The sequence below is a fragment of the Oncorhynchus keta genome, unplaced genomic scaffold (genome assembly GCF_023373465.1).
Source record: "Oncorhynchus keta strain PuntledgeMale-10-30-2019 unplaced genomic scaffold, Oket_V2 Un_contig_5170_pilon_pilon, whole genome shotgun sequence".
Lineage (NCBI taxonomy): Eukaryota > Metazoa > Chordata > Actinopteri > Salmoniformes > Salmonidae > Oncorhynchus > Oncorhynchus keta.
In genome coordinates, this window is record NW_026288150.1 from 86051 (window position 1) to 97991 (window position 11941).

General features: G+C 49.5%; 1 long non-coding RNA gene across 1 annotated transcript; it reads left to right on the forward strand.

Moving 5' to 3' along the window:
* The first annotated feature begins 396 nt into the window (after positions 1-396).
* On the forward strand, positions 397-880 carry LOC127925131 (uncharacterized). The gene is made up of 3 exons (XR_008119840.1): positions 397-677; positions 718-754; positions 791-880. It is a non-coding gene; the product is annotated as an uncharacterized LOC127925131 (long non-coding RNA).
* The last annotated feature ends 11061 nt before the right edge of the window (positions 881-11941 follow it).

Below are 11941 nucleotides of genomic sequence, written 5' to 3' on the forward strand. Positions count from 1 at the left end.
GACAGACCGATAGACAGACAGGTAGACAGACCGGTAGATAGACAGTATCGACAGACAGGTAAACAGACCGGTAGATAGACAGTATCGACAGACCGACAGACAGACCGGCAGACAGACCGACAGACAGACAGGTAGACAGACCGGTAGATAGACAGTATCGACAGACAGGTAGACAGACCGGTAGATAGACAGTATCGACAGACCTGCAGACAGACCGGCAGACAGACCGGCAGACAGACCGGCAGACAGACCGGTAGATAGACAGTATCGACAGACCGGCAGACAGACAGGCAGACAGACAGGCAGACAGACAGGCAGACAGACAGGCAGACAGACAGGCAGACAGACCGGTAGACAGACCGGTAGACAGACCGGTAGATAGACAGTATCGACAGACCGGCAGACAAACAGTATAGACAGACAGGTAGACAGACCGGTAGACAGACCGGTAGATAGACAGGTATAGACAGGTAGATAGACAGTATAGACAGACCAGGACAGACAGGCAGACAGACCGGCAGACAGACCGGCAGACAGACCGGCAGACAGACCGGCAGACAGACCGGGAGACAGAACGGCAGACAGACCGGCAGACAGACCGGTAGACAGACCGGTAGACAGACCGGTAGATAGACCGGTAGATAGACAGACCGGTAGACAGACCGGTAGACAGACAGGTAGATAGACCGGTAGATAGACAGACCGGTAGACAGACAGGTAGACAGACAGGCAGACAGACAGTATAGACAGACAGGTAGATAGACAGGTAGATAGACAGGTAGATAGACAGGTAGATAGACCGGTAGACAGACCGGTAGACAGACAGTATCGGCAGACAGGCAGACAGACCGGTAGATAGACAGGTATAGACAGGTAGATAGACAGTATAGACAGACAGTATAGACAGACAGGTAGACAGACAGGTAGACAGACCGGCAGACAGACCGGCAGACAGACCGGCAGACAGACCGGCAGACAGACCGGCAGACAGACCGGTAGATAGACAGGTAGATAGACAGACAGGTAGATAGACAGACCGGTAGACAGACAGGTAGACAGACAGGTAGATAGAATGGCAGACAGACCGGCAGACAGACCGGCAGACAGACCAATAGATAGACAGGTAGATAGACAGACCGGTAGACAGACCGGTAGACAGACCGGTAGACAGACCGGTAGACAGACCGGTAGACAGACCGGTAGACAGACCGGCAGACAGACCGGCAGACAGACCGGCAGACAGACCGGCAGACAGACCGGCAGACAGACCGGCAGACAGACAGGCAGACTGACAGGCAGACAGACCGGCAGACAGACATGCAGACAGACAGGCAGACAGACCGGTAGATAGACAGACAGATAGACAGACTGGTAGACAGACCGGCAGACAGACCGGCAGACAGACAGGCAGACAGACAGGCAGACAGACAGGCAGACTGACAGGCAGACAGACCAGCAGACAGACCGGTAGATAGACAGACCGGTAAACAGACAGGTAGACAGACCGTATAGACAGACAGGTAGACAGACAGTATAGACAGACAGGTAGACAGACAGTATAGACAGACCGGCAGACAGACCGGCAGACAGACCGGCAGACAGACCGGCAGACAGACCGGCAGACAGACAGGGAGACAGACAGGGAGACAGACAGGGAGACAGACCGGCAGACAGACCAGCAGACAGACCGGTAGATAGACAGACCGGTAAACAGACAGGTAGACAGACCGTATAGACAGACAGGTAGACAGACAGTATAGACAGACAGGTAGACAGACAGTATAGACAGACAGGTAGACAGACAGTATAGACAGACCGGTAGACAGACAGTATAGACAGACAGGTAGACAGACCGGTAATGTCCCAGGCTCCACAGGGAATACCCTCCAGACCCCCTGCAGTACTCTGCCAGCCCATACCGTGCAGCTGTCTGGATCTCAGGGTCCAGGAGGGGCTCTACCCAGAATCCCCATGACCAGACCAACTCCTTCCCCCAAGCTCCCCCTCCTTCACTCACACAGTAAGAACAGGCATGCAGCATACAGCATAGATAGATGGTCTGTTTTACATGGAGCTGTCACTCGACAGGCCTGTTCTACCACGGAACCGTCAATCTACAGGCCTGTTCTACCACGGAACCGTCACTCTGCAGGCCTGTTCTACCACGGAACCGTCACTCTTACAGGCCTGTTCTACCACGGAACCGTCACTCGACAGGCCTGTTCTACCACGGAACCGTCAATCTACAGGCCTGTTCTACCACGGAACCGTCACTCTGCAGGCCTGTTCTACCACGGAACCGTCACTCTTACAGGCCTGTTCTACCACGGAACCGTCACTCGACAGGCCTGTTCTACCACGGAACCGTCACTCTACAGGCCGGTTCTAACTCGAAACTGTCACTCTACAAGCCTGTTCTACCAAGGAACCGTCAATCTTTAGGGGCGCCGAGACACAGCCCTGGGGGACTCTGCCTTCAGCACTGCTAATAAGGAGGATAATTGTTTTAGCTATACAGAGGATTGCTACGGCCTGGTCTGCTGAGACGAGCACCATCCCAAAACACACAGTATGGTCAGTCCAGACACCACAGAGACGAGGCCTCCTAAATGGTACACTATCCTTATACAGGGCCCATAGGGCTCTGGTCAGAAGTAATGCAACTCTATACGACATAGGGACTCGGCCATGGCCTGAACGATAGTCATTGACGTTGGTTGTAGTGGTGTGAGAGAGAGTTGTTTGTTAGCTGTGACAAGACTATAAAGTCTGTAAAAATCTCTGTCCTGTGTAGTTAGCTGCTACATTCTGTTCTCTATGTCCTGTGTAGTTAGCTGATACATTCTGTTCTCTATGTCCTGTGTAGTTAGCTGATACATTCTGTTCTCTATGTCCTGTGTAGTTAGCTGCTACATTCTGTTCTCTATGTCTTGTGTAGTTAGCTGCTACATTCTGGTCTCTATGTCCTGTGTAGTTAGCTGCTACATTCTGGTCTCTATGTCCTGTGTAGTTAGCTGCTACATTCTGTTCTCTATGTCCTGTGTAGTTAGCTGCTACATTCTGTTCTCTATGTCTTGTGTAATTAGCTGCTACATTCTGTTCTCTATGTCTTGTGTAGTTAGCTGATACATTCTCTCTGTCCTGTGTAGTTAGCTGCTACATTCTGTTCTCTATGTCCTGTGTAGTTAGCTGATACATTCTGTTCTCTATGTCCTGTGTAGTTAGCTGCCACATTCTGTTCTCTATGTCCTGTGTAGTTAGCTGTTACATTCTGTTCTCTATGTCCTGTGTAGTTAGCTGATACATTCTGTTCTCTATGTCCTGTGTAGTTAGCTGCTACATTCTGTTCTCTATGTCCTGTGTAGTTAGCTGCTACATTCTGTTCTCTATGTCCTGTGTAGTTAGCTGATACATTCTGTTCTCTATGTCCTGTGTAGTTAGCTGCTACATTCTGTTCTCTATGTCCTGTGTAGTTAGCTGCTACATTCTGTTCTCTATGTCCTGTGTAGTTAGCTGCTACATTCTGTTCTCTATGTCCTGTGTAGTTAGCTGCTACATTCTGTTCTCTATGTCCTGTGTAGTTAGCTGTTACATTCTGTTCTCTATGTCTTGTGTAGTTAGCTGATACATTCTCTCTGTCCTGTGTAGTTAGCTGCTACATTCTGTTCTCTATGTCCTGTGTAGTTAGCTGATACATTCTGTTCTCTATGTCCTGTGTAGTTAGCTGCTACATTCTGTTCTCTATGTCCTGTGTAGTTAGCTGATACATTCTGGTCTCTATGTCTTGTGTAGTTAGCTGATACATTCTCTATGTCCTGTGTAGTTAGCTGCTACATTCTGTTCTCTATGTCCTGTGTAGTTAGCTGCTACATTCTGTTCTCTATGTCTTGTGTAGTTAGCTGATACATTCTGTTCTCTATGTCCTGTGTAGTTAGCTGATACATTCTGTTCTCTATGTCCTGTGTAGTTAGCTGATACATTCTGTTCTCTATGTCTTGTGTAGTTAGCTGCTACATTCTGTTCTCTATGTCCTGTGTAGTTAGCTGCTACATTCTGTTCTCTATGTCTTGTGTAATTAGCTGCTACATTCTGTTCTCTATGTCTTGTGTAGTTAGCTGATACATTCTCTCTGTCCTGTGTAGTTAGCTGCTACATTCTGTTCTCTATGTCCTGTGTAGTTAGCTGATACATTCTGTTCTCTATGTCCTGTGTAGTTAGCTGCTACATTCTGTTCTCTATGTCCTGTGTAGTTAGCTGTTACATTCTGTTCTCTATGTCTTGTGTAGTTAGCTGATACATTCTCTCTGTCCTGTGTAGTTAGCTGCTACATTCTGTTCTCTATGTCCTGTGTAGTTAGCTGTTACATTCTGTTCTCTATGTCCTGTGTAGTTAGCTGATACATTCTCTATGTCCTGTGTAGTTAGCTGCTACATTCTGTTCTCTATGTCTTGTGTAGTTAGCTGATACATTCTCTATGTCCTGTGTAGTTAGCTGCTACATTCTGTTCTCTATGTCCTGTGTAGTTAGCTGCTACATTCTGTTCTCTATGTCTTGTGTAGTTAGCTGATACATTCTCTATGTCCTGTGTAGTTAGCTGTTACATTCTGTTCTCTATGTCTTGTGTAGTTAGCTGATACATTCTCTATGTCCTGTGTAGTTAGCTGCTACATTCTGTTCTCTATGTCTTGTGTAGTTAGCTGTTACATTCTGTTCTCTATGTCCTGTGTAGTTAGCTGATACATTCTGTTCTCTATGTCCTGTGTAGTTAGCTGCTACATTCTGTTCTCTATGTCTTGTGTAGTTAGCTGATACATTCTCTATGTCCTGTGTAGTTAGCTGTTACATTCTGTTCTCTATGTCTTGTGTAGTTAGCTGATACATTCTCTATGTCCTGTGTAGTTAGCTGCTACATTCTGTTCTCTATGTCTTGTGTAGTTAGCTGATACATTCTCTATGTCCTGTGTAGTTAGCTGCTACATTCTGTTCTCTATGTCTTGTGTAGTTAGCTGTTACATTCTGTTCTCTATGTCCTGTGTAGTTAGCTGATACATTCTGTTCTCTATGTCCTGTGTAGTTAGCTGCTACATTCTGTTCTCTATGTCTTGTGTAGTTAGCTGATACATTCTCTATGTCCTGTGTAGTTAGCTGTTACATTCTGGTCTCTATGTCTTGTGTAGTTAGCTGATACATTCTGTTCTCTATGTCTTGTGTAGTTAGCTGATACATTCTCTATGTCCTGTGTAGTTAGCTGATACATTCTGGTCTCTATGTCCTGTGTAGTTAGCTGATACATTCTGGTCTCTATGTCCTGTGTAGTTAGCTGATACATTCTGTTCTCTATGTCTTGTGTAGTTAGCTGATACATTCTCTATGTCCTGTGTAGTTAGCTGATACATTCTGGTCTCTATGTCCTGTGTAGTTAGCTGATACATTCTGTTCTCTATGTCTTGTGTAGTTAGCTGCTACATTCTGTTCTCTATGTCTTGTGTAGTTAGCTGATACATTCTCTATGTCCTGTGTAGTTAGCTGATACATTCTCTCTGTCCTGTGTAGTTAGCTGATACATTCTCTCTGTCTTGTGTAGTTAGCTGCTACATTCTGTTCTCTATGTCTTGTGTAGTTAGCTGATACATTCTCTATGTCCTGTGTAGTTAGCTGATACATTCTCTCTGTCCTGTGTAGTTAGCTGCTACATTCTGTTCTCTATGTCTTGTGTAGTTAGCTGATACATTCTCTATGTCCTGTGTAGTTAGCTGATACATTCTCTATGTCCTGTGTAGTTAGCTGATACATTCTCTATGTCCTGTGTAGTTAGCTGATACATTCTCTATGTCCTGTGTAGTTAGCTGATACATTCTCTATGTCCTGTGTAGTTAGCTGATACATTCTCTATGTCCTGTGTAGTTAGCTGATACATTCTCTCTGTCTTGTGTAGTTAGCTGCTACATTCTGTTCTCTATGTCTTGTGTAGTTAGCTGATACATTCTCTATGTCTTGTGTAGTTAGCTGATACATTCTCTATGTCCTGTGTAGTTAGCTGATACATTCTCTATGTCCTGTGTAGTTAGCTGATACATTCTCTATGTCTTGTGTAGTTAGCTGCTACATTCTGCTCTCTCTCTGACAAGTTGGCTTGTGAAGATCACTCTGTCAATGCATGTTTTTGTAGTTTTCTTGACAAATCCTCTATTTTGGAGAGCACCATCTTATTCTGTATACTGATTATAATATTACCATTGTAATATGTACCCCCCTCCTTACATTTCCATGTGTTGAATTGCGACAACGGTTTCTTAACCAGCATTCACTAAAATGTTTCTTTACATGACGATTTTCTCTATTGAAGAAATAAACATTCGCTTCAATGGGCTAAAATGGACATATGTTGGCAAGATAAGCAATAATTCGGGAGGGAGGGAGGAGGGGGGAGGAGGAGGGAGGAGGAGAGGGAGGGAGGAGAGGGAGGGGGGGGGAGGAGGAGGGAGGAGGGGGGTGGGAGGGAGGGAGGGAGGAGGAGCTGGGAGGGGAGGAGGGGGAGGAGGAGGAGGAGGAGGAGGGAGGAAGGGAGGGAGGGGGGAGGAGAGGGAGGGAGGAGGGGGTGGGAGGGAGGGAGGGAGGAGGGGGAGGGAGGGAGGAGGAGGGAGGAGGAGGAGGGAGGAAGGGAGGGAGGGAGGTGGAGGAGGGGGGATGAGCTGGGTTTTCAGCAACACAGACCCTGGAGTCAATCTCAGGTTTAACACTCTGATAGTCTGGTCAGTCATTAGCCAGCAGACTGGTCTCCCGGGGCCTGGGAGGAAGGCCCCTACTGCGGACACAACATTCTCCACATTCCTGACTAAAACAGGGACAGGGTGTGGGCCCCTACACCAGGGCTAGAGTGGGAGGTGTAGGGTGGGCCCCTACACCAGGGCTAGGGTGGGAGGTGCAGGGTGGGCCCCCTACAACAGGGCTAGGGTGGGAGGTGTAGGGTGGGTCCCTACACCAGGGCTAGGGTGGGAGGTGTAGGGTGGGCCCTACACCAGGGCTAGGGTGGGAGGTGTAGGGTGGGCCCCTACAACAGGGCTAGGGTGGGAGGTGCAGGGTGGGCCCCTACAACAGGGCTAGGGTGGGAAGTGTAGAGTGGGCCCCTACAACAGGGCTAGGGTGGGAGGTGCAGGGTGGGCCCTACAACAGGGCTAGGGTGGGAGGTGTAGGGTGGGCCCCTAAAACAGGGCTAGAGTGGGAGGTGTAGGGTGGGTCCCCTACAACAGGGCTAGGGTGGGAGGTGCAGGGTGGGCCCCTACAACAGGGCTAGGGTGGGAGGTGCAGGGTGGGCCCCTACAACAGGGCTAGGGTGGGAAGTGTAGAGTGGGCCCCTACAACAGGGCTAGGGTGGGAGGTGCAGGGTGGGCCCCTACAACAGGGCTAGGGTGGGAGGTGTAGGGTGGGCCCCTACAACAGGGCTAGGGTGGAGGTGTAGGGTGGGCCCCTACAACAGGGCTAGGGTGGGAGGTGTAGGGTGGGCCCTAAAACAGGGCTAGAGTGGGAGGTGTAGGGTGGGCCCCTAAAACAGGGCTAGAGTGGGAGGTGCAGGGTGGGCCCCTACAACAGGGCTAGGGTGGGAGGTGTAGGGTGTTCCCCTACAACAGGGCTAGAGTGGGAGGTGTAGGGTGGGCCCCTACAACAGGGCTAGAGTGGGAGGTGTAGGGTGGGCCCCTACACCAGGGCTAGGGTGGGAGGTGTAGGGTGGGCCCCTACACCAGGGCTAGAGTGGGAGGTGTAGGGTGGGCCCCTACAACAGGGCTAGAGTGGGAGGTGCAGGGTGGGCCCCTACAACAGGGCTAGGGTGGGAGGTGTAGGGTGGGCCCCTACAACAGGGCTAGAGTGGGAGGTGTAGGGTGGGCCCCTAAAACAGGGCTAGAGTGGGAGGTGTAGGGTGGGCCCCTACAACAGGGCTAGGGTGGGAGGTGCAGGGTGGGCCCCTACAACAGGGCTAGGGTGGGAAGTGTAGAGTGGGCCCCTACAACAGGGCTAGGGTGGGAGGTGCAGGGTGGGCGCCTACAAAAGGGCTAGGGTGGGAGGTGCAGGGTGGGCCCCTACAACAGGGCTAGGGTGGGAGGTGTAGGGTGGGACCCTATAACAGGGCTAGGGTGGGAGGTGTAGGGTGGGCCCTATAACAGGGCTAGGGTGGGCCCCTAAAACAGGGCTCGGGTGGGAGGTGTAGGGGTGGGCCCCTACAACAGGGCTAGGTGGGACCCTACAACAGGGCTAGGGTGGGAGGTGTAGGGTGGGCCCCTAAAACAGGGCTCGGGTGGGAGGTGTAGGGTGGGCCCCTACAACAGGGCTAGGGTGGGACCCTACAACAGGGCTAGGGTGGGAGGTGTAGGGTGGGCCCCTATAACAGGGCTAGGTGGGAGGTGTAGGGTGGGCCCCTAAAACAGGGCTCGGGTGGGAGGTGTAGGGTGGGCCCCTACAACAGGGCTAGGGTGGGACCCTACAACAGGGCTAGGGTGGGAGGTGTAGGGTGGGCCCCTAAAACAGGGCTAGAGTGGGAGGTGTAGGGTGGGCCCTAAAACAGGGCTAGAGTGGGAGGTGTAGGGTGGGCCCCTACAACAGGGCTAGGGTGGGAGGTGCAGGGTGGGCCCCTACAACAGGGCTAGGGTGGGAGGTGTAGGGTGGGCCCCTACAACAGGGCTAGGGTGGGAGGTGCAGGGTGGGCCCCTACAACAGGGCTAGGGTAGGAGGTGTAGGGTGGGCCCCTACAACAGGGCTAGGGTGGGAGGTGCAGGGTGGGCCCCTACAACAGGGCTAGGGTGGGAGTGTATGGAGCAGGGTAGGCCTTATGAGCTCTGGTCTAAAGTAGTGCATTATATAGGGAATAGGGCTCTGGCCTAATGTAGTGCACTATATAGGGAATAGGGCTCTGGTCTAAAGTAGTGCACTATATAGGAATAGGGCTCTGGTCTAAAGTAGTGCACTATATATAGGAATAGGTCTCTGGTCTAAAGTAGTGCACTATATAGGGAATAGGGCTCTGGTCTAAAGTGGTGCACTATATAGGGAATAGGGTTCTGGTCTAAAGTAGTGCACTATATAGGGAATAGGGTTCTGGTCTAAAGTAGTGCACTATATAGGGAATAGGGTTCTGGTCTAAAGTAGTGTACTATATAGGGAATAGGGCTCTGGTCTAAAGTAGTGCACTATATAGGGAATAGGACTCTGGTCTAAAGTAGTGCACTATATAGGAATAGGGTTCTGGTCTAAAGTAGTGTACTATATAGGGAATGGGGCTCTGGTCTAAAGTAGTGCACTATATAGGGAATGGGGATCTGGTCTAAAGTAGTGCACTATATAGGGAATAGGGCTCTGGTTTAAAGTAGTGCACTATATAGGGAATAGGGTTCTGGTCTAAAGTAGTGCACTATATAGGGAATAGGGTTCCTTTTAAGATGTAACCATGGTCTAATAGTGGTTAACTGGGATGAATCCATTTTAAAGGTCCTAACTAGAACTACCAGTAGAGTAGTGGTGGAAACACCAGCAGCATGTCATGAGATTCAACTGAACACCACTAGAGGCGATACTGGACTACTGTGAACTGGGATGTCTGCTAGACCAGGCACAACACACCTCTAATGAACCTCAAACAACCACCGTGTGTGTGTGCTTGTGCGTGCGTCTGTGTTTGTGACTGTGCATTCTATAGAGGGAGCGAGACAGAGAGGGGAGAGGGAGAGAGACAGAGAGAGAGAGACAGAGAGGGAGAGAGACAGAGAGGAGAGAGACAGAGAGGAGAGAGACAGAGAGGGAGAGAGACAGAGAGGGAGAGAGACAGAGTGGGAGAGAGACAGAGTGGGGAGAGAGAGTGGGAGAGAGACAGAGTGGGAGAGAGACAGAGTGGGAGAGAGACAGAGTGGGAGAGAGACAGAGTGGGAGAGAGACAGAGTGGGAGAGAGACAGAGTGGGAGAGAGACAGAGTGGGAGAGAGACAGAGTGGGAGAGAGACAGAGTGGGAGAGAGACAGAGTGGGAGAGAGACAGAGTGGGAGAGAGACAGAGAGGGGAGAGAGGGAGAGAGGGGAGAGACAGAGAGGGAGAGAGACAGAGTGGGTGAGGGAGAGAGACAGAGTGGGTGAGGGAGAGAGACAGAGTGGGTGAGGGAGAGAGACAGAGACAGAGAGGGGAGAGACAGAGTGGGTGAGGGAGAGAGACAGAGTGGGTGAGGGAGAGAGACAGAGTGGGTGAGGAGAGAGACAGAGACAGAGAGAGGAGAGAGACAGAGACAGAGGGAGAGAGACAGAGACAGAGTGGGAGAGAGACAGAGAGGAGAGAGACAGAGTGGGAGAGAGACAGAGAGGAGAGAGACAGAGAGGAGAGAGAGACAGAGAGGGGAGAGAGACAGAGAGGGAGAGAGACAGAGAGGGAGAGAGACAGAGAGGAGAGAGACAGAGTGGGTGAGGGGAGAGAGACAGAGACAGAGAGGGTGGGGGACAGTTTTGTTTCTTTCTGGAAAACACTAAACAAACAAGACGAAGAGCTATCTATCCAAAACAGAGATGTGGACAACCAGAAGATAAAGAATGGGATGAAGCCAGTGGTTCAGGTGGAACTATCCAACCAGAAGATAAAGAATGGGATGAAGCCAGTGGTTCAGGTGGAACTATCCAACCAGAAGTTAAAGAATGGGATGAAGTCAGTGGTTCAGATGGAACTATCCAATCAGAAGTTAAAGAATGGGATGAAGCCAGTGTCTAAGATGGAACTATCCAACCAGAAGATAAAGAATGGGATGAAGCCAGTGGTTCAGATGGAACTATCCAACCAGAAGATAAAAGAATGGGATGAAGCCAGTGGTTCAGACTGAACTATCAACCAGAAGTTAAAGAATGGGATGAAGCCAGTGGTTCGAACTGAACTATCCAACCAGAAGATAAAGAATGGGATGAAGCCAGTGGTTCAGATGGAACTATCCAACCAGAAGTTAAAGAATGGGATGAAGCCAGTGGTTCAGATGGAACTATCCAACCAGAAGTTAAAGAATGGGATGAAGCCAGTATCTCAGATGGAACTATCCAACCACAGAACAAAGAATAGGATGAAGCCAGTGGTTCAGATGGAACTATCCAACCAGAAGATAAAGAATGGATGAAGCCAGTGGTTCAGATGGAACTATCCAAACCAGAAGATAAAGAATGGGATGAAGCCAGTGTCTCAGATGGAACTATCCAAGCAAGTTAAAGAATGGGATGAAGCCAGTGGTTCAGATGGAACTATCCAACCAGAAGATAAAGAATGAGATGAAGCCAGTGGTTCAGATGGAACTATCCAACCAGAAGATAAAGAATGGGATGAAGCCAGTGGATTCCAGATGGAACTATCCAACCAGAAGATAAAGAATGGGATGAAGCCAGTGGTTCAGATGGAACTATCAACCAGAAGTTAAAGAATGGGATGAGGCCAGTGGTTCAGATGGAGACTATCAACCAGAAGATAAGAATAGGATGAAGCTGATGGATTTCAGATGGAACTATCCAATCAGAAGAAGATAAAGAATGGGATGAAGCCAGTGGTTCAGATGGAACTATCAACCAGAAGATAAAGAATGGGATGAAGCCAGTGGTTCAGATGGAACTATCCAGCCAGAAGATAAAGATAGGATGAAGCCAGTGGTTCAGATGGAACTATCCAACCAGAAGTTAAAGAATGGGATGAAGCCAGTGGTTCAGATGGAACTATCCAACCAGAAGATAAAGAATGGGATGAAGCCAGTGGTTCAGATGGAACTATCCAATCAGAAGATAAAGAATGGGATGAAGCCAGTGGTTCAGATGGAACTATCCAACCAGAAGATAAAGAATGGGATGAAGCCAGTGGTTCAGATGGAACTATCCAACCAGAAGATAAAGAATGGGATGAAGCCAGTGTCTAAGATGGAACTATCCAACCAGAAGTTAAAGAATGGG